This window comes from Meles meles, chromosome 4 (genome assembly GCF_922984935.1).
Source record: "Meles meles chromosome 4, mMelMel3.1 paternal haplotype, whole genome shotgun sequence".
Taxonomy (NCBI): domain Eukaryota; kingdom Metazoa; phylum Chordata; class Mammalia; order Carnivora; family Mustelidae; genus Meles; species Meles meles.
The window spans coordinates 29,192,304-29,212,014 of NC_060069.1; positions in this window are offsets into that span (position 1 = coordinate 29,192,304).

Here is a 19,711-nt window from a genome sequence, read left to right on the forward strand (position 1 = left end):
CTGGCAAAGGTTGTACCTGGAGGGAGTGTTGGCAAATAAGCCAGTAAAGAAGTGGGGAGGGCGGGAATATGTTAGCAGCTGGCCCTGAATTGCAGGTAACACAGCAGTGAACATTAATAGTGAAATGAATAGAGTAACATTATCTTAATAGCTGGTACCAAACGTCTCTTACTTAGAGAATTATCTTTGTTGTTGAAAAACAAAACAAAGTTTTCATAAGGATACAGGGAAAATTTAAAAGCCCCTCGATGTTCAGAATCTCTGCTAGACAGGTTTGCTGAGGGCAGCGCAGCATAACAGAAGGAGAGTATTTTTGAGTTTCCACACATTCTTAAAGTTACTCATGGTGGCAAACCATGGGAGGAGGAGACAGAAGGAAGCAATAGAGGTTTGAATTCTGTGCGTAATAGGATGAGACCCCCTTCTTGAGATCTAGTCTCCCCAGTCTTTAGTGAAATTCACCAAATAGACATAGGCTGAATGTGAACCATTGTTTGTTGTTGGAACGAAACTGAACTTAAGTTTCTCATTGGGATTGACAGGTTATAAAATATCCCACGAAGTTGGAGCCTGTGAGGCAGTGGACCTAGAAGAACAGAAACCCCCAAGAATTAGCAGAAGTCTGGGAGAGGGTTCTAGGCTCTTTGTGGAGGTAGAATTGGCCTGGAGGAGATAGGAAGACAGTTTCAAAGTGATCTCCTCAGCCCTCCGTGTGTAAAGAGGATCTCGGATGCCAGCTGGGATTCAGGTAACAATGATACCTCTGAGTGAGTGAGTGTTAATCTCATTCCCTGGAGCATGTGGGGCTATTCCTTTGGCTTCCCAGTACCTCATGTACCCTTTTCTGAGAAGAACATGATGCAGAAATAAAAACCTTACCAAAACAGTGTGTGTGCCTCAAGGCAAAGAAAAGGTAAACCCCTACACAAATATTTCTCTCAGGGGAGAAAGCAAATGTGCTTGAGTGGAATCAGGATGGGAATTTCCTGGCTCTTTCCTCAGCATTTGGTGATGAGCTGGCGAAATGGCTTCCTGTGAACTACAAGAACAAGGATTGAGATGAAAACCTTTGCCTCTGGATAGAGGAAAGTGGCTCCTGGAAACTCCTCCAGATGCCTCTAGTGGCCCAGGCCACAGCTGCCAACCACAGCTACAGAACACAGGGCCGGGCAGGCTTAGACTCACTTGAGCTGACAGCGTCTTGCCACAATATAGGCCCTTCCATTTTCTGCCCTAAGGCTTCTGCCAGGCCAGGCTCGCTCTCTCTCTGCTTGTGCTTGAGTGTACAGTGAGTCCTGCAGGGGCAACCCCCAATGAGGGGGAAGCTTGTGCCTAAAAGCCTGACTGGATAAATGTCCATCCTTTGGATGGATAGCTCCAGGAGATATTTTTTATGACTCCTTGGAGGTCCCAGTGGAACTGAGTCCAGTTGTCCACAGTGGTGCCTCATTTCTCGATGCCCCTTTCTTAGCTCTTCCCTTTCCCCAATCTCAGTCTCCCCACTCTCTCCCTTCTGCCTCCTGGGGTCACCACCCAAATAAATGTTCTTAATTTCTTATCTCAGGCCCCACTTTCAGAGAAACTCCAGCTAAGATAAAAATATGAGGTCATTTTGATAAGATAGGAAAGAGGCAAGTGGATTTGTTCTGATATCAGAAGAGCAATGAAGGTGTCAAATGTTCTGATGTCATATGAGATTGTCAGTCAGATGTCCCAGAAACTCTAAAAATAGGAGGCCCCAACTTCAGAAGTCCATGTTCATCAACAAAGAAAGCATACACAATTCTGAGCTCATGTCAACACTCTCAGGCACCTGAATGGTTACCCTGTAATTGCTGCCCACCAGTGGGTAGACTTGTTCCTTTGTTTTAGATGACAAGTGGAACCCTCTCATTCCACTCATGGCCAACGTCTTGCCACATGAGAAATGCAGTGAGAAGTAAAAGTGTAAGTAATTTTGAAGGGTTTTAAAATGATATAGAGCTCTTAGAATGCAAACTCTGGGAGAAGCCAGATATCATGTAAGATCTCCAGCTATTCTGAGACTACTATGGTGTGGAGAAGTCTAAGCTAGCTTTATGGAAAGATACTGAGCAGACCCCCTCTTTCGGTTGTCCTAGCTGAGTCTCTGAGCATGTGACTAAGCCATCTTGGATGTAGGATGTAAGCCATGTTGGATGTAGGCCCAGTCAAGTCTTCAGATGACTTCAACTATAGCCACAATGTGACTACAACTGCATGAGGGAGCCCAAGTGAGCACTGCCCAGCTGGTTCCAGACAATCTATCCAGTAATGAGAGGTAATGATAAATTATGGCTTCGAGCCACATAAAAAGTGAGTTAATGTTCTTGTTTTGGTTTCGGTTTTGGTCTCTGACTGCCATGAGAACATGCCTTGGCTAGCCTACTGGAGAATGAAAGGTAGTTGGTACAAAAGCAAGTTGTACCAGCCAAGATCATTCTGATCAGCCAACAGCTAGTTATCTGTGCAAATGTGGAAGATGGAAAAAGTATCAAATGGAATTTTGAACATGTCCTAAGCATCTCCAGTCAGAATGTTGAAAGTATCAGCTGGCTCTTAACTAGCTGTATATGATAACCTACTGCAAGAAGAAATGGACTCTCTTCTGAGTTTGCAAGCCAACTTTAGAGGTAATATACCAATACTTGATTTGAAAAATAAAAATCTTTTTCATCTCTAGCCTCTTGAGTAAGGAAAAGATCAAATTAAGACATGGCATCAAGGTAATATCAAATCATGGATGCAGTTATGAGATGCTGAAAGAATTAAGGTAGTTTCTGATAAGTCCACTCAACAAGATGTGAGGGCTTCCAGGAATTTTAAGGGCATTGGCTTACAGCAAATTACATACCCAAAATAGCAATGATTAAGTCTATAGAGACTCATCTTGAAAAAGATTATGGATATGGCCTTGTTTATTCTGATTACTTTGTAAACAAAATAGCACCTGGCACACAATATATATTTTTGTTCAGTGAATGAAAGAATTAATGAATGAACTTGAAGGGAAAAAATTCTAGTATAAACAATATATCTGCTAAGAATCATTCATTCATTCATTTGTTCATTATGCAAATACATATTGTTTGCCTAATATGTACCAGACACCATTCAATTTGTTGGGGACATGGCAGGGCACAAAGCTCCTGTCCTCTTGGCACTTACATTCTAAGTAGAAGAAACAGACTTACATGTAAACAGTGAAAAATGAGATTTCATAAAGTGGCAAGTTGTATGAGGAAAACAAAGAAAGTGAAACGGGAAGAAATGGACCAGGTTAGGAAGGTGGTGGTTTGTATTACATAGGCTGGTTAGGAAAGACCTCTCTGAGGAGGTGACATTTGAGCAGAGCCCTGAATGATGACAGGAGGGAACTAGGCTCTCAGAGAGGGGGATCGGGAGGGTCGTGGAGAACTTACAGATAGAGGCAATGGCAGGTCTAAATGCTGAGGTGGGCCCAAGGATAAGTCTTATAGTTTATCTGTTGCAGGTGCAAAGTCAATTCTGGATTATCTATTTCCAGAAGTTGATGAGGACCGTCCTATTGTTTGAATACTTTGCAATACGTTTCAATACAGTCAGCTTTCCTTTGGTAAGTGATGGTGGCTTCTGGATGTAGAAGAGGAGGAGCCGGGAATAAGGGAGAAATTTATGGGGTAGGGGAACTGAGAAGGATGTTGTGTGCATTTAGGTTTATAATTCCCATATGAGTAGCTGGAGGGTTTTAGATTACACACTTGGTTTGGGATTACTCAAGTTTTAACCTCCTTCCACTAAAGCAAGCATTTATGAGTGGCTGGTTCACATCTTCAGGGATCTGGTCTAAGAGAAGCACCCAGCAGGACTGGCTACGCTTCCCACTTTAAAGATGGGGAACCAAATGTTTCTTTTTTAAAATTTTTTTTAATTTAAATTCAATTTACTTTCGGGAGTAGAATTTACAGTGATTCATTAGTTGCAGATAACACCCAGTGCTCATTCCATCAAGTGCCCTCCTTAATGCCCATCACCCAATTGCCACATCCCTCCACCCACCACCCCTCCAGCAATCCTGTTTGTTTCCTATAGTTAAGAGTTTCTTATGGTTTGTCTCCCTGTCTGTTTTCATCATATTGTATTTTTTCCTTCCCTTCCCCTATGTTCATTTGTTTTGTTTCTTATTCCACATTTGAGTGAAATCATATGTTTCCTATAGTTAAGAGTTTCTTATGGTTTGTCTCCCTGTCTGTTTTCATCATATTGTATTTTTTCCTTCCCTTCCCCTATGTTCATTTGTTTTGTTTCTTATTCCACATTTGAGTGAAATCATATGTTTTCATCATATTGTATTTTTTCCTTCCCTTCCCCTATGTTCATTTGTTTTGTTTCTTATTCCACATTTGAGTGAAATCATTGACTTACTTCTCTTAGCACAATACCCTGTAGTTCCATCTACATGGTTGCAAATGGCACGATTCCATTCTTTTTGATGGCTGAGTAATATTCCATTGTGTATACAACATCTTCATTACCCATTCATCTGTCGATGGACATCTAGGCTCCTCCCATAGTTTGACTATTGTGGGCATTGCAGCTATAAACATCGGGGAGCCTGTGCCTCTTCAAATCACTATGTTTGTATCCTTTGGATGAAGTCCTAGAAATGCAATTTCTGGGTTGTAGGGTAATTCTATTTTTAACCTCTTGAGGAGCCTCCATACTGTTTCCCAGGGTGACTGCACCAGTTTGCACTCCGATCAACAGTGTGGTGTGTGTGTGTGTACGGAAGGTGGGTAGTGGATGTTTCAATTAGCATCCTGAGAATAACAAGAGATGTTAGGAACAGAATTTAGCCATTGGAGAATCTACTCCATATGAAAGCCAACCTCCAGGATGGCCCTATTAATATTCATGCCCTCATGTGGCACCTGCTTACTGAATCAGGTCTGGCCTATTTGACCAGGAGATTATGGGGCAAGTGACAGGGTGTGACTTTTGAAGATAGGTCAGGAAAGGTATTGCAGCTTCTGCTTTGGGATCATTCACTCAAGGGGAAGCCAGACCCCATAATGTGAGGACTCTTATTCAATCCTGTAGGGAGGCCCTGATGTTAGGGTAGCCAGATTTAACAAATAAAAATATAATTTGGAAGGTGCCTGGGTGAGCCAGTTGGTTAAGCATCTGCCTTCAGTTCAGATCACAATCCAAGAATCCTGAGATCAAGCCCCACATTAGGATCTCTGATCAGTGGGGAGCCTGCTTCTCCCTCTCGCTCTGCCTGCCTCTCTCTGTCAAATAGATAAATAAAAATCTTAAATATATATTTGAGACATAGTTATACTATACTAAAATTTGTCTTTATTTATCCGAAATTCAAATTTAATGGAGTATCCTGTATTTACCGGGCACCCTACCTCATGGAAATGAATGAAGACTCTCTGGACATCAACGGCCACCCTCCAACTGGCAGCCATGTGAGTGAATCATCTTAGAAGTGAATCCTCCAACCCCAGTCAAGCCTGTGGTTGTTGTAGTCAAGGCTGGAATCCTGATGGCAACTTCTTGAGAGACCTCCGAGTCAGAATCACTCAGCTAAGCCACTCTCAAATTCCTGGTCCACATTGACGTTGGGAGGAGGGGGACAAAAACATTTAGTTGTGGTAGAGCCCTTCCTCAGTGCCAGGGTCAGTCTGTAAAGATGACTAAGGCCGAGTTTCTGGCCTTGACTTGCTCAGAGTCAGGTGGGGAAGGCAAACATGGACAGGATTTGTTTATACTATACCATGATAAAGGTACAACAAACAGCCTGCAAGACAGGGTGACTCATTCTGTCAGGGTTATCAGGGAGGTTATCAAAAGACATGAGTGTTGAGGTCAATCTTTCAGGAAGTCCTAGTTCCCCAGGCAGATGGGAGAAGGGTGAGGAAGCCAGATGGTCCTTCTAGGCAGAGGAAACAAGAACTATAGGAAGTTACTTTCAGAGAAACAGAGAGGGTATGAACAGGAGCTCCAAAATTGAGGCTGCAACAGGAGGCAGCCCCAGACAGAGTCCAATAGTGTTCCTGGAGGGAGAGCAGAGTGGGTGGTCTGGTAGGAGATTATTGTCCCAGACCAATACAAGACAGTGGTGTTTTGGGCTTGTGCAGTAACCCTGGGATGGAGAGGAGACGTGATAGAACTGACAGGGCTTGTTTGTCTGGTACCTGATAATAGCAGCTGCTCAGCGGAGTTGTTTGTTGAATGAGTAACTGATGGGTGTGTGGGGGCTGACTCAAGCAGGACTGTCTGTGTCTTGATTTGAGGGACTATGGCTGGTTATTCCTTAAAATAGGAATCAGAGGTGGATTTTTGCATCATGCATGTGGGATTCTAAACCAAGAAGTTCGAGTAACTGTAATCCTGAGGTTGGAAACCTCTCTTCCATCCAGAAAGCATAATGTGTGACTCTGGCAGTGGCCCCAGATGTTTTCCATGGGAATCTGACTGGGATGGCAAGTAGGAGCTCTGCAGAGCTGCACCCTCTGAGGGAGGGACAAAAAGATGTTTTTTTCAGTTCAAATGCTGGGCAGAAAGCCTTCAGATGTCATTAGAGGGCTCAGGTACTTGGTGAGAGAAGGGACAGGGACACTGAGGTTGAATTCACAGTTCTTATCATAGTTGCTTCATTCCTCCTGAGTGTGATTGGTTGTGAGAAGTACATTTCTTTTTCAAAGGGCCAGGTGTGTGTGTGTGCATGTGTGAGCATGCAATTTTGTGTGGAGCAGGGTTTGACACAGAGCGTAACGGGATCTTTGCTTTAGAAGTCTGGTGATTGATTCTGTACAGAGTGAACCAAGACACAACAGAGAATGAGACAGAAGTTTCATGGAACTATACTCCAAACAAAAGGAAACTAACACTTATTAGACATTTCTGAGGAGGGTGCCTGGCTGGCTCGTCAGAAGAGTATGCGACTCTTGATCTCTAGGCTGTCAATTTGAGCCCCACATTGAGGGTAGAGAGTACCAAAAAACAAAAGTAAACAAACAATAAATAAATAAAATGTGGCAATTAAAAAAAAATGCCTTGGAGCTATCCATACATGATCTCATTTAATCTTCATAGTAATTCCCAAGTTAAAAGTGAGTATCTTCATTTCTCAAGGTTACATAAGGTAGAAATGATCGAACCAAAATCTGCAAACCTAGAGTTCCAACCCTATGGTCTCAATGTTGTCATGATTTCCTCACTCTTTTCTTGCTTTTGAAGGATTTAGAAGTCCCTTCCCTCCTCTTCCATCTACAGCTAGAGATCTTCCTGGTCTAGGAAGGCCATCTCTTCATGCCTCTGAGCCAACGTGGTTGGTCAGGCTGGATCACAAGGGAAGCCAGATGGTTGGAGGGAGGCCGAGCTGGAGAATTTTCATGCATAAGTCCCTTCCTTTCCCCTCATCAAGGACTCAGGGCAGCAGCCTCCTAGAGGTTAGCACCTGTACCTGGATTCCTTTGGGGAGACTCTCAATGTTGGACAACATTGCCTCAGAGCTCAAGAGTTACAATAACCAGCATTTATTGACCCATTACTATTTGCTAGGTTTTGACAAACAAGATCATCATCCCACTAACACTTCAAGGTTGTTACCTTTGATCCCTCTATTTGAAGAATCAGGCAACAAGGCTGAAAGAGGTGGAAGATGCTGTCTCAGAGCCTGCACTTGAACGTGCAGCAGCCTGAACCCAGCACCCCAGCTGTTAAGCACCGAACTCAGCTGCCCCAGAGGGGAAGAGAAATGGGCCATTCTTTCTGGGGCAGAATGATCCCTCCTTGATTCTTTTCTTGGTTTTTCCCAGAAGAGAGCAGACCCAGTGCCCACAAGTAGTGGTGCCAAGTGCTTACAGAGAAACAGCTCCCTGTGAGCACCAGGCTGTGTAACCTCCTGTGGGCCTGGGCTCCTCCTTCTTTGAGCAGCATGGGGGGGTTGACATCTGCTGGCTGGAAGCTTCTGCAGGGTAGAAGTGTGTGTGTGGGAGGGCAGGAGTCACCATGCCTTCCCTCCACCTACCCTTCATGCCAGCTGCCTTGAATCTTTGGGGTACCCGGGGGCTCCTTTGCATATTAGCAGTCATATGGTACACTGCCATTCCCTTTTCTTCAGATGCATTCACTGAGCTTTGACAGGAGGTGAGAAATCTCAGGGGCTCAGAATGGTGACTAGCTTCCCTAAGGTCACAGAGCATGACCAAGAGTAACGACTGGGAGTTTTACACCTCCCTTTCCTGTTTCCAGGTGAACCAATAGCCCTCTGTGTCTTTCTTCTACGGGAGACCACTCACTCCACGCCCCACGGTGCCTTGTTCCCTGGAACCAAATCTCACCCCCTAAATAGACTCCTTGTTACCCTGTCCTCAAGCTGCTGCAGATTATAGGGCCTAGCAAGTGTTTCTGCTGGGGAATTTTCTAGCCCTTGAGACTGCCGTCTTGACCCTCCTGAAGTTAAGACCTTCTGCCTACCACTTGCACCTGGCCTGGAGTGCATGGTCGCTTCCTCTAGGAAAATGGCTGTGGCTCAGGAGTCTGGGAGTCCGCTCGAGTTTCCCTCCAGGGACAACAGCCTGGCTCCAGGCGAGGGCGGGAACAAAGGCCCAGGTCCACTCTCATTCCACACAAGCCTGAGCCTCAGTGTGAGGCATTAAAAGCCTGGGTCTTTGATGGATTAAAACAGTTCCTCTGTAATCACAGTCTCTTGGCTCTATTTTTACAATCCTTGCTTCGGATCTCTTCAAGGCCAAGGCTCTCCTGGGAGCTTGCTGAGTCAGAGAGTCCCCAAGGGAATCCAGGGGGAGGATTGCCAGACAAAGTCACCAGTGAGGCTCTTCCTATTGGCCCTGTGGTCAACCAGGCCTCCTCTACGCTTCCTGGAGATATGGAGGTTTTGGGTGGGGGGCTGCCCTGGGACCTCCTGGGACCACAGTCGAAGACCCTTCAGTGACCCTAGATTCAGCTAACTCCACATGTTGGGGTCTGGAGGGTCTCTTGAGGACCCCAAGCAGCTGGTGTAAAATCTGGCTTTGACAGGTGAAACCACCGAGGCCGGGACAGAGTCCAGGTCTCCGCTAGCCAAAGAGACCCTTCCTGCCTCACAGCACCCTGTGCAGGAGGCTCATGGTGGTTCCATACCAGCTCCTTCCTCTTTCCCTCAGCTCCAATTTCCCTTGGTTTTTGTTTTGTTTTGTTTTGTTTTGTTTTGTTTTTTATGGTTTATGTAGAGATTGCAGTCAAATGCTCTACCACTGAGCTATACCCCCTGGTTTATGTAGAGATTGATGTGGAGCCAAACTCTGTTGGCTATGTTTAATTTGTGTTTTATTCATGTGGAAAGCTGCCCTGGCTGTGTATTCTGGAGAAGAATTCTGGGCTTGGTCCTGGTAGCAGCTACTTTTTGGACTTCTGAAGGAGTAGGGCTTTGTCCCTCGCACACCAGCATGCAGTGGTGAGTAGGCCTCAGGGTGTAGGCTGAATTTTCTGAGCCTCAAAGGTTCATGGGACTAAACCAGGGAGAAGGGATTTAGGATGGTCTCAGAGCAGGGGAGTCCCCAGGCTACGGGGCAGCCATCCCCTCCCATCCCAGAGGGCATCATCACTTCTGCCTGCTGTAAGGGGAAGGTCTAACAGAAGCAAGCCATCAGGTTGGCGTGAACAGCTCACAGATCACAACAGGAAGTGCATTATATGGTTGGGAACAAATGCTGTGGAAATTTTCTTCACAGAACAGGGAGGGAGAATGTTACATCCTGCCAGACATTTGTACCAAATTGCTAGATATGGAAATAATTAGCTAATTTATTTTTCTTTCAAGTTTCAAGTTTTGTATTTGTTTCTTTTCCATTTATTCTAATGTAATTCTCTTTAGTATAATGGCGTGGTATGTATATATAAATGTGTCTGCAAGCCTGCAGACTAGAAGGAGATCCTCCCCTCAGTGATTTTTCTTTTATTCTGCAACCAGCAGGCAGCGGAGTGTCCGACTGAGCCTTGTGATTGTTTGGCCTCCCTCCAGAATCTCGTCACAGCCCTCCCTGCCAAGGGAATATGATCCTCATGTTTGGTGGGGGGGACCTTTCTCAGACACTTTCTATACCATTTTCAGCCAAACATATTGAATTTGCACGATTTTTTGCACAATTGCTGTTTCAGTTAGCATCTTCCCAAATAGGGTGTGGGGGAAAAAAAGTTGTTAACTAATTTATTTGTTTATTTTAATTTAACTTACATATTTCTCTTTTGGTTTGGGTTCTACTGAAAACAGAGCCAGACAAGGACCCGTGGAAGGGTGCCTGCAGTTTTTTGCAAGGTGATTCCAGGAAATAATATAAGGAAATGGGGAGAGTGAGATAAGAGGAAGAAGAAAAGCTAGTAAGTGGTGAGTTCTTTTTTTTTTTTAAGATTTTTTAAAATTTATTTGAGAGAGAGAACAAGTGAAGGGAGGACTCAGAGGAAGAGAGAGAAGCAGGCTCCCCACTGAGCAGAGAGCCAGATGAGGGGCATGATCCTAGGACCCTGAGATCATGACTTGAGCCAAAGGCAGATGCTTAACTGACAGAGCCACCCAGGTACCCCAGCGGTGAGCTCTTAAAGCAAGTAAAAGCTGGTTATTTTCGTGGGCACCTGAACACAATTTTGGGGGGAGGGGAGAGGGGTCCCTAAGGAATCATGTAAAATACACCTCAAAAGAGTCCTCTTAGGCAATAAGAAGTTGGGGCATTTTTGTACTAATCCTCATCCTCCTTCAATAGAGGGTTTCTCCTGAGGATATCAGTCCCCCAACCTTTTGGGTGGTGCTTATGTGGACTGAGTAAGCCCTGGTGGCTTTGGAGAAGCTCCGAGGCAAAAAACAGCTCAGTGAGTAGGGTTGCTGTTGCACACAAGTGTTAGTCCACCATAGCTAAAAGGTGAAGTTGAATAGTGTGAACACAGCTGCTGCAATTTTTCACATTCAAAAGAAAAAGAAAATAGATTTTTGGTGGTGTACAAAAATACCTATAATTCAAAGCATAAAAGGTGTGAAGAATTTGGGCAATGATGGGAGGAGAAACAGAACACATTTTCCCTCAGGTGTTCTTAGCAGCCAATGTGAGGAAGGAAACTGATCAGTTACACAACTGACAATGTCTATGAATCAAGAAAATCTCAAGCAAAGTTAGTCTTCCTCCATGGTCCTTGGAGGAAAGACAGGGCACACAAAAGTGATGCTGACACCCCAGTGGAGAATGCAGTGACCTATCTTCTCACTGTATAGTCTAATGGATGAAGAGTCTGCTCTCAAAACAACAAAGAGCATGATATTCTGGGAACACATTGTTTGGAAAGGATTCTTTCAATTAAGTGACAGGAGCCCAGCTTAAAATTAACCTTAACAGCTAGTGGCATTTGTTGACTTGTGAGCTTTGAAAGTCAGGAGTGAACTGACTTCAGGCAAAGCTGGATCCAGGTGCTCACATTTTCATCATAACTCGGTCTCTGTCTATCAGTTCCTTGGTCCCACTTTCCTCCGTATGGCTTCATTTTCCAGATATTCTCTTTCTGTGGATGGCAAGTTTGTCCTTGGCACTTCCAGGCTTACACGGCTCTTGAGAAGCTCACTCTCCCAGCATCCATATATGAAATCGTGCTAAAGGATTCCAGTTAACACTGCTTAAGGCCCAGGCGGGCCCTTTGAACATTTAATGGCCGTAAGAGGACTATGATCAGCCCGGCCCTGGCCATGCGTCCACCTCTGCAGCTGGAAGACAGGCAGGTTTCTGTGATCCATAGACCCTTCCATCACAGTCATGCAGGATGGCAAAAATAAAACTGAGCAGGCCAATGCAGCAAATCTGTGGTACCCACTATAACTTCTCAGAGTCCAGGTTGACTTCAATATTCTAGGGTAAAGAGTGACATGATATGGTTCTCACCATGCATCATGAGGGGGGATGATTTTTGAAATGGTCCAGGTGATAGAATAACAAACCTCCTGCTTGCTTATGAAAATGGATGAAATCCCTATCTGGTAAGAAGAGGGGTGTAGCAGAGCCATTGGTGCCCCATGCGTAGCCCCTTGATGTTACTATTCCCATCCTTGTTGACAGTCCCTGCAATTATTCTGAGGGCTGTCTCTCACCACAAGATGGTGTTTGATGTGTTCATGGGTGGTATAGGTAGTTAATGTCCCCAGGAACATAAATCAAGAAATTGGTAGTTGAAAGATAAATGCCCCATCTCAACGACACCAAAACATGGTCTACACTGTCTCCTGGAGGACCCTAGTGGATTGAGCCACAGTTGGTTATAGCTGTAATCAATCCTTCCTACATTGGCTTCCTTCCCTTCTCCCTCATCTGCTCACCCCAGACTGTGCTTCCTGGGATAACCTCCTACATAAACTATTTGTATTAAAATCCTTGTTTCCAGATCTGCTTCCAGAGGAACCCAACATCAGCATGGGTACTCTTATTTATTCCCCTCATTGCCAGGATCATTAAGAGGTCAAGATGATCCTTCTTAGATTTGGAAATGGCCAGCAGGAGCAGATTCCTGAAGGAGGGAAAGATGGATCACCTTTAGCAAACATACCTCCCATTACAGCTCGAGGTCTTTTTCTGCTCCATGTCCAATTATAGCAGCAAGACTTATTGCTCAGCTTTAAACCGCTATTGGTTATTTTAGAGACAGCACAGCCAAAGAAAGAGTAGAAGCCAGCCCTCAGCAAAGGTTTGCAACCTGGATTCCTAGCCGACAGACCACATCGGCACTCTGTTCCTGAAGGCACTGAGAACGGCGGGTTTGTAATAATTTCCAATGGAGTCCAGACAGGTTACATTACGAGAATGAAGATAACTCCCTTACCTGAAATGTATGGATTTATTTCGAGGCATACCTCTGTCTGGTTGAAGTAGGACCTTCATTTATATGTAAATGTGGGTTTTCAATGTGCTCCTAGAGGAAGGAAAATACTGAAGCTGCTGACATTCAGGACCTGGGGGAAGGTGCTCTGGGTGGCTCCTGTGAATTCAGGGGGAGAAGGGACTCAACCGGCAAAAGGTGGAAAAGATCAATAAAATGGCAATGCAAAGGGAGCAGAGAAACTGAGGACTGGACAACAAGATGAGTTGCTGTGGGACAGAGAGGTTGCAGGAGCCTAAGTGGGTTCCCAGGCAGACTAGAATAGCATTGTCTGGTAGAACGTCCTGTGGTGACAATGTTCTCCATGTTGTTCTGCTCACATGTGGCTGTGGAGTGCTTAAAATGTGTCACTGATGAACTGAAGTTTTCATGTTATTTAATTATAATTAATTTAAATTGGAACAGCTATAGATACCTAGAGGCCATATTGCACAGCAGAGGACTAGAAGCTTATATAGTTCAGGGAGGGCTTGAAAACAGATTGTTGTCCACTCTGAGATAATAGGCCTCATGATTCTCCATGTAGATGGAGCGGGGCAGATCAGAATTACTTGGAAGGCGTTTTCAAACAACACACATGCACTGTTACTCTGATAAGTACCACATCTCATCATGGGAGGAAGGGCCTGGCACAATTCTGTGGTGAGCTACCATTATCTAAGACAGTGTGTGTCCCTCAAGGTGTGAGAGCAGGGAAAAAAAAAAAAAAAAAAAAAAGGTTGAGAACTCCTAGCCTACTGGGCCAGAAAAATAGATGTTTTCCAACCCAGAAAACTTGTTGTCCGGGTAGGACAGTTGTCCCCCTGGGACCGGGAAGAAGTAATCTTATTTAGAGCTGATCTTGGTCTGCAGGATTCTTAATGATCAATTTCAGTTTTCTGTAAGACAGATGTGAAGCTGTAGGTATTCATCCCATTTACATTGAAGTCCTACTATGTGCTTAGCTCTGTGTTAGGTACATGGCTTATAATGGAAGGGGTGGTGAGGTAGGGAAGCTGTATGTATTCATCCCATTTACACTGAAGTCCTACTATGCGCTTAGCTCTGTGTTAGGCACATGGCTTATAATGGAAGGGGTGGCGAGGTAGGGAAGCTAGCTCTCTGGCTCTGGCCACACATTCATGAAAGTCTTCAAAATGACACTATTGCATCTTATTTACAAATCAAGGAATTCTTCTGGGAATGCACCATCAATTTTGTTTTTATTTCCATGTGTTAACATAATCTGGTAAATATAAACACTGAGATTTTATCAAAATATTTGTGAACCTCAACTAGATATTTCTTCTTATCTTGGCCAGACTAGGGTGATCCTGGGTGGACTCACTCATATATCTGTGGTCAGCTGGTGGGTTGCCTGAGGCTGACTTTGCTCATCTTGGCTGTTCTCCCTTATATGTCTGGTACCTATGCTGGGACAGCTGGGTTGAATCTACCCCATGTTGTCTTCCCTCCTCCAATTGGCTAGTCTGTACTTGTTCCCATGGCAGAAGCCAAGGGCCCCAGGGAGCAAGCAGAAGCATACAAGGTCTCTTGAAGTCTAGGTCTGAAACTCCCACATATTATTTCTGCCACATTGTGTTAGTCAAAGAAAGTCATGTGGCCAGCTCAGCTTTTAGGTGTGGATTTTATTAGGGAATAATTCCACTTCTTGATTGGAAGAGCAGCTAAACTACACTGGAAAGGGGCGTGGAAATGAAGAGGGGAATAATTGTAGACTTTCTATGCAAGCGTTTATACGTAAGTCTCAGTAGAGCTCATTCAAATGAGAGTTGAAGGTGATCTGGGAGAGTGGTAATATTTGAAGTTTTCATAAGAAATTTGCATTCAGAAGAGAGACGCATACCTTTGTGCAGAAACGTACATCTTAGCTGGGAAGGAAAGCAAGCACATGTGACAAACACATTGTCATTGACCCTACCCTCATCAAGGGAGCACACATGGGAGGTTTTCTTGATAGAAGGGAGGGTTTAAGCTAATCCAGCTTTGCATTTCTTCCTGTCTCCTTTTTGAGCACTGGTACAAATTTAGATTTTTGCAAGACAGCTGGCTATGGTTTAGATTTTCCTAGACAACTTTGGAATAGAAAGAAATTGATAATATATTTGGAAACTAAAGTCTCCTAAGGTTCTAGAGACTTAGCTTTTGTTAATTTCCTCTTATTTTAATCACTTTTTCATTGCTCCCATTTGCATCATCGTATTTATGTGTTTTTGTTTTTTATTAAATTTTCAGCTCATCAGTGCTCCTTTTTTGTGTATTGATGGGATATACATAAATAAGTTAAAGTAATATTAAGAAAGTTGAGTAGGTATGGTAGAGTAACGCCATGGCGGCTACTAAGTTGAAAAGAAGGGCTTATGTTTAATTCAATTAGAAATAGAGAGCTAGGCGTACATAGTAGAAGTGACCCACAATCAGTGACTTTGATACTCGACACACTGTAGCCCACTGTGACCTCCAGTTGCCTTCTCCAGCTGTGGAGTGGTGATCCCTTGCTCAGCTGGCTCACAGGCACTGTCTCTTCAATTCCTTACAGAGGAAGGATCTTTAAAGCGAGAAGTTCTCCTTGGAGTGAGGCGCCTTAAAGAAAGAGAAGGGAATGGCCCTAACTGATCTCTGGGCTTTGAATGACATCAACTCTAGCCAGATTACTGGGGAAATAGCGGAACCATTTCCTCAGCAAGTTTTAAGGGAATTTGTTTAGACAGATTCAGGAAATACAATTTGATAACTCAGGATTTATCTCATCCTCCACTGTCAAATTGGAATCTTTCCTAGAGCGAGAAACACAGTCAAGAACTGCAGTGTGAGTTGAAATGTATAACTGCACAGGAAGGAATCATGGTCTTCATTTCTCATTGGCTATCAGGGAGCAGGTGCTCTGAGACTGGAGAAAGAAGAAAACAGAGCGCAAAGGGACCCCTTCTCAGTCCCTCTCACATTGTGTTTGGGGTCTGAGCTTACACTGGGTGAGGGAGACTCTTTGATATATTCTACGAAAGCATTTTGTTTTTATATCACTGGGCCCTTGCTTTTAGGTGATACCCATGAACCAGCAATAGTAGCATCGCCTGGAATCTTGTTAGAAGTGCAGACCTTAGACCCCATCTTATACCTGCTGAATCAGAATTTACCTTTTAATGAGATGCTCTGGTGATGAGCACACACGTTAAAGTCTGAGAAGCACTGTCTAAAGAAATCTCTTTGATAATTAGAGACAGAGCCTATTCTAGAATGGGGTTGGCACTGACTCAGGTTTGAAGAATGGCATTGTCAATCACTAGCTCCGTAACCTTGAATATCTTTCTTTGTTCTGGACAATGAAGCAGGCAGGATGCCTTAGCAAGCAAAAAACTAACCCTTCTATTCAAGGAACTTATAATCATCAAGTAAATGGATCATTGGAAGTCATCACAATAAATTTCATGATAAGAGGAAAAATCAAATGTTTTGGGAACACAGATAAAAGTTATGTAGCCCAATCTTAAGGACAGAGATTTAATTTTTCAGTTAAGGAGTATAATAGGGGGTGGCAAGGAGTCATGCCATTTAGCAGTGATTGAAACAGAAGCCACATTGACAGTTGAGGAACAAATGGGAGGGGAGGAAGTGGAAAGCATTTATAGTCAAGGCTTTTTAAATGTTTGCTCTGAGGATTAGCTAGAGAGAACATGGGTTGTGGGAAGATTATTTTGTTTCACAGAGAAGAAATCTGATGAAAAAAAAACAGGTGGAATGGAGAAGAGTTAAGTGAGGGAGGAGATCCCAGAGACTGGAAGAGGAGAGACCCAGAGCCAGAAGTTGAGACTGGTCTCAGGCAGGAGAGGAGTTCCTTCCTTTCAACTAGAAGGAGGGAGAAGAAGGTAAGAGTGGATGCCGGTATGTTTGTAATTTCAGTAGCAGGACGTCAAAGGAGAGTCCCTCTCAGATGCATTCCATCTTCTATACGGAAGAGCAAGTAAGAATATTTGCCAAGAGGGAAGAGGTTTGAGGAGAGTAGAAAGATATTGAAACAGACACTGTGAAAAAGAGACAAGGGCTGTTTCAGGGCACACCAAGGTCCTTCTGGGTCCCTCTGATGATGGAGAACTTGCTGTGCCACTAGTTTGAGTAGTGGAATGGTTTTCTTTTCTTTCTTTCTTTCTTTTTTTTAAAAGATTTTATTTATTTATTTGACAGAGATCACAAGTAGGCAGAGAGGCAGGCAGAGAGAGAGAGGGGGGAGGAAGCAGGTTCCCTGCTGAGCAGAGAGCCTGATGCGGGGCTCAATCCCAGGACCCTGGTATCGTAACCTGAGCTGAAGGCAGAGGCCTCAATGTACTGAGCCATCCAGGCGCCCCTGGAATGGTTTTCTTTTAAAAGTGATCGACAGCGTAAGTATAGGCTAAGACATTAATACTGGTATAAAGGTTTCTTCCTCCCCATCCCCCCCTCAGGTGAGTGAGGAAAAGACAATGATACAGGAGTTGAGGATTCTGGCAGAAAAATGATAGACCATGGCATGAGATAAATCGGTTATTCTCTTCCCTCCCACATTCCTTCTGGTGGGCATATTGGACTTTATGGGCTGACTTGGCCTCCCAATTGAAATGCTGAAGGCCTAACACTCAGTATGACTCAGAATGTGACTATCTTTTGAGATAGGGCCTTTAAAGAGGTAATTAAGTTAAAATGGGGTCACTAGGGTGGGCCCTAATTTAATATGGCAGGTATCCTTATAAGAAGATTAGGACAAACAAACAAACAAAAAGAAGATTAGGAAGCAGACAGGGCCACCTGGGTGGCTCAGTCAGTTAAGCATCTGCCTTCAGCTCAGGTCAAGATCCAAAGTCTTGGGATTGAGCCCCATGTCAGGCTCCCTGCTCGGTGGGGAGCCTGCTTCTCTCTCTCCCTCTGCTACTCCCCCTGCTTGTGCTCTCTCTCTCTCTTTCTCTCTGTCAGATAAATAAAAATCTTTTTAAAAAGAAGAAGAGGGGCACCCGGGTGGCTCAGTGGGTTAAGCCGCTGCCTTCGGCTCAGGTCATGATCCCAGGGTCCTGGGATCAAGCCCCGCATCGGGCTCTCTGCTCAGCAGGGAGCCTGCTTTCCTTCCTCTCTCTGCCTGCCTCTCTGCCTACTTGTGATCTCTGTCTGTCAAATAAATAAATAAATAAATAATCTTTAAAAAGAAGAAGATTAGGATACAGACAACACAGACCACGTTAGGACAAAGCAAGAAGGAGGCCATCTGCAAGTCAAGGAAAGAGGCCTTGGAAGAAACCAAATCTGCCAACACTTAGATCTCAGACTTCCAGCCTCCAGAACTGAAAAAATTAATTTCTGTTGTTTAAGCCACCGAGTCTGTGGTACTTCATTGTGGCAGTCCAAGCAGACTGATTTCTGGTGAGTATGTGTTGTGGGATGCCTTGGATCATGTAGTCTTAACCTCCCTGATTGGGCTGTTGGTGGAAGGCAAAGGAGGGCACCTGACTCAACTGATGCCTGGCTGCAGGCCAACCATCAGGCCATGGCATGCAAGCTGATTAATCAGAACCTCTACTTTGGGGATTTTATCCAAAAGACATGGACACTGGAGATCCCAATAGACCTAGGGCTAGAATGGCTATTTGGGGCCATGAACACATTGATGAGATGGTAAAAGAAGGTGATCTGCAGACAGAGGAGAAAAGAGGTAGGTAGAAAGAAGTGAGAAAACAGTACCTAAGATATGGAGAGAACAGTTCCAGCTCCTAAATCCCCATGGGGCTAGCTTAGTTTCCCATCTTTGGATTCAACAGGACTTCTCCATAACTTTATAATAACCTTCCCTGGAGTGAGTATCCACTCCTTAGCTAGATGGAGAGGGAAGAGATGATTTACAGCAAGAAAGTGGAGAAATCAGGGACCTGAAGTTCCTGATGAGGTTGAGGAACAGGAGGAGTGGGGTAACTCAGTGACATGTTATTTCTATCAAACCTGCCAGCTCTGAGCATCTGTTAATGCACCTTGGTCCATTATTGATCCAATGTGCAATTCCTTACAAAGGTAGCATTTTTTTTACAGGACATAGCTTGTATTCCACAAGAGGCTAATCAGAGACATATTTTGGAATAAAGAGGTCTCTGGTCTCAAAATCAGGCCAAGGCCACCATCTTTCCTTTTATTTTTTTTAATTTTTATTTATTTATTTATTTTGGTATATGTAGCATTCATGTTATCTGAATTTCCTGGGACCACCAATAAGCCATTTTCTAGGCAATCACAGTAACCATAGATCGAGCACAATCCTACTCAGGTGTTGCTTACGTGGAAAGGGCCGCAGCGTTACCAGGGGCAACCCAGCCATACATAGGGGGGTATGGTGGTTGGTTCATACCCTAAGGTTGGGTCCTCAGTGTGATGTGCCATCCCCAGACCCATGACATGGTGCCTGTGTCAGTTTCTCTCATGTATTAATACCTCGTGCTTTATGTTTTATAGTTGTTAAAGACAACCTTGCTAGGTTACCAGATTAGAAGCACCTTGAAGACAAGACATCTCTCACTGTCCCTGTGGCTCCTTTGGTGAGATCATAGGACTTTGCTTGGAGCATGTGCTCCATAAATATTTGTTGGCATAAAATGAAATACCCCCATTCCCCACCATTGGCCAGAGAATATGGCTGTCTGACTCCTTATTGGGAACACGACAGTTGTCAGGACGTCATTCTCTTTTCCTTAGTTGTTCCCTAACCTCTGTTTAATGCATTCCTCTCGGGTTTGGAAGTAGTAGTTGCACCTGCAATTTGTTTATCTGGTCTGAAACATGA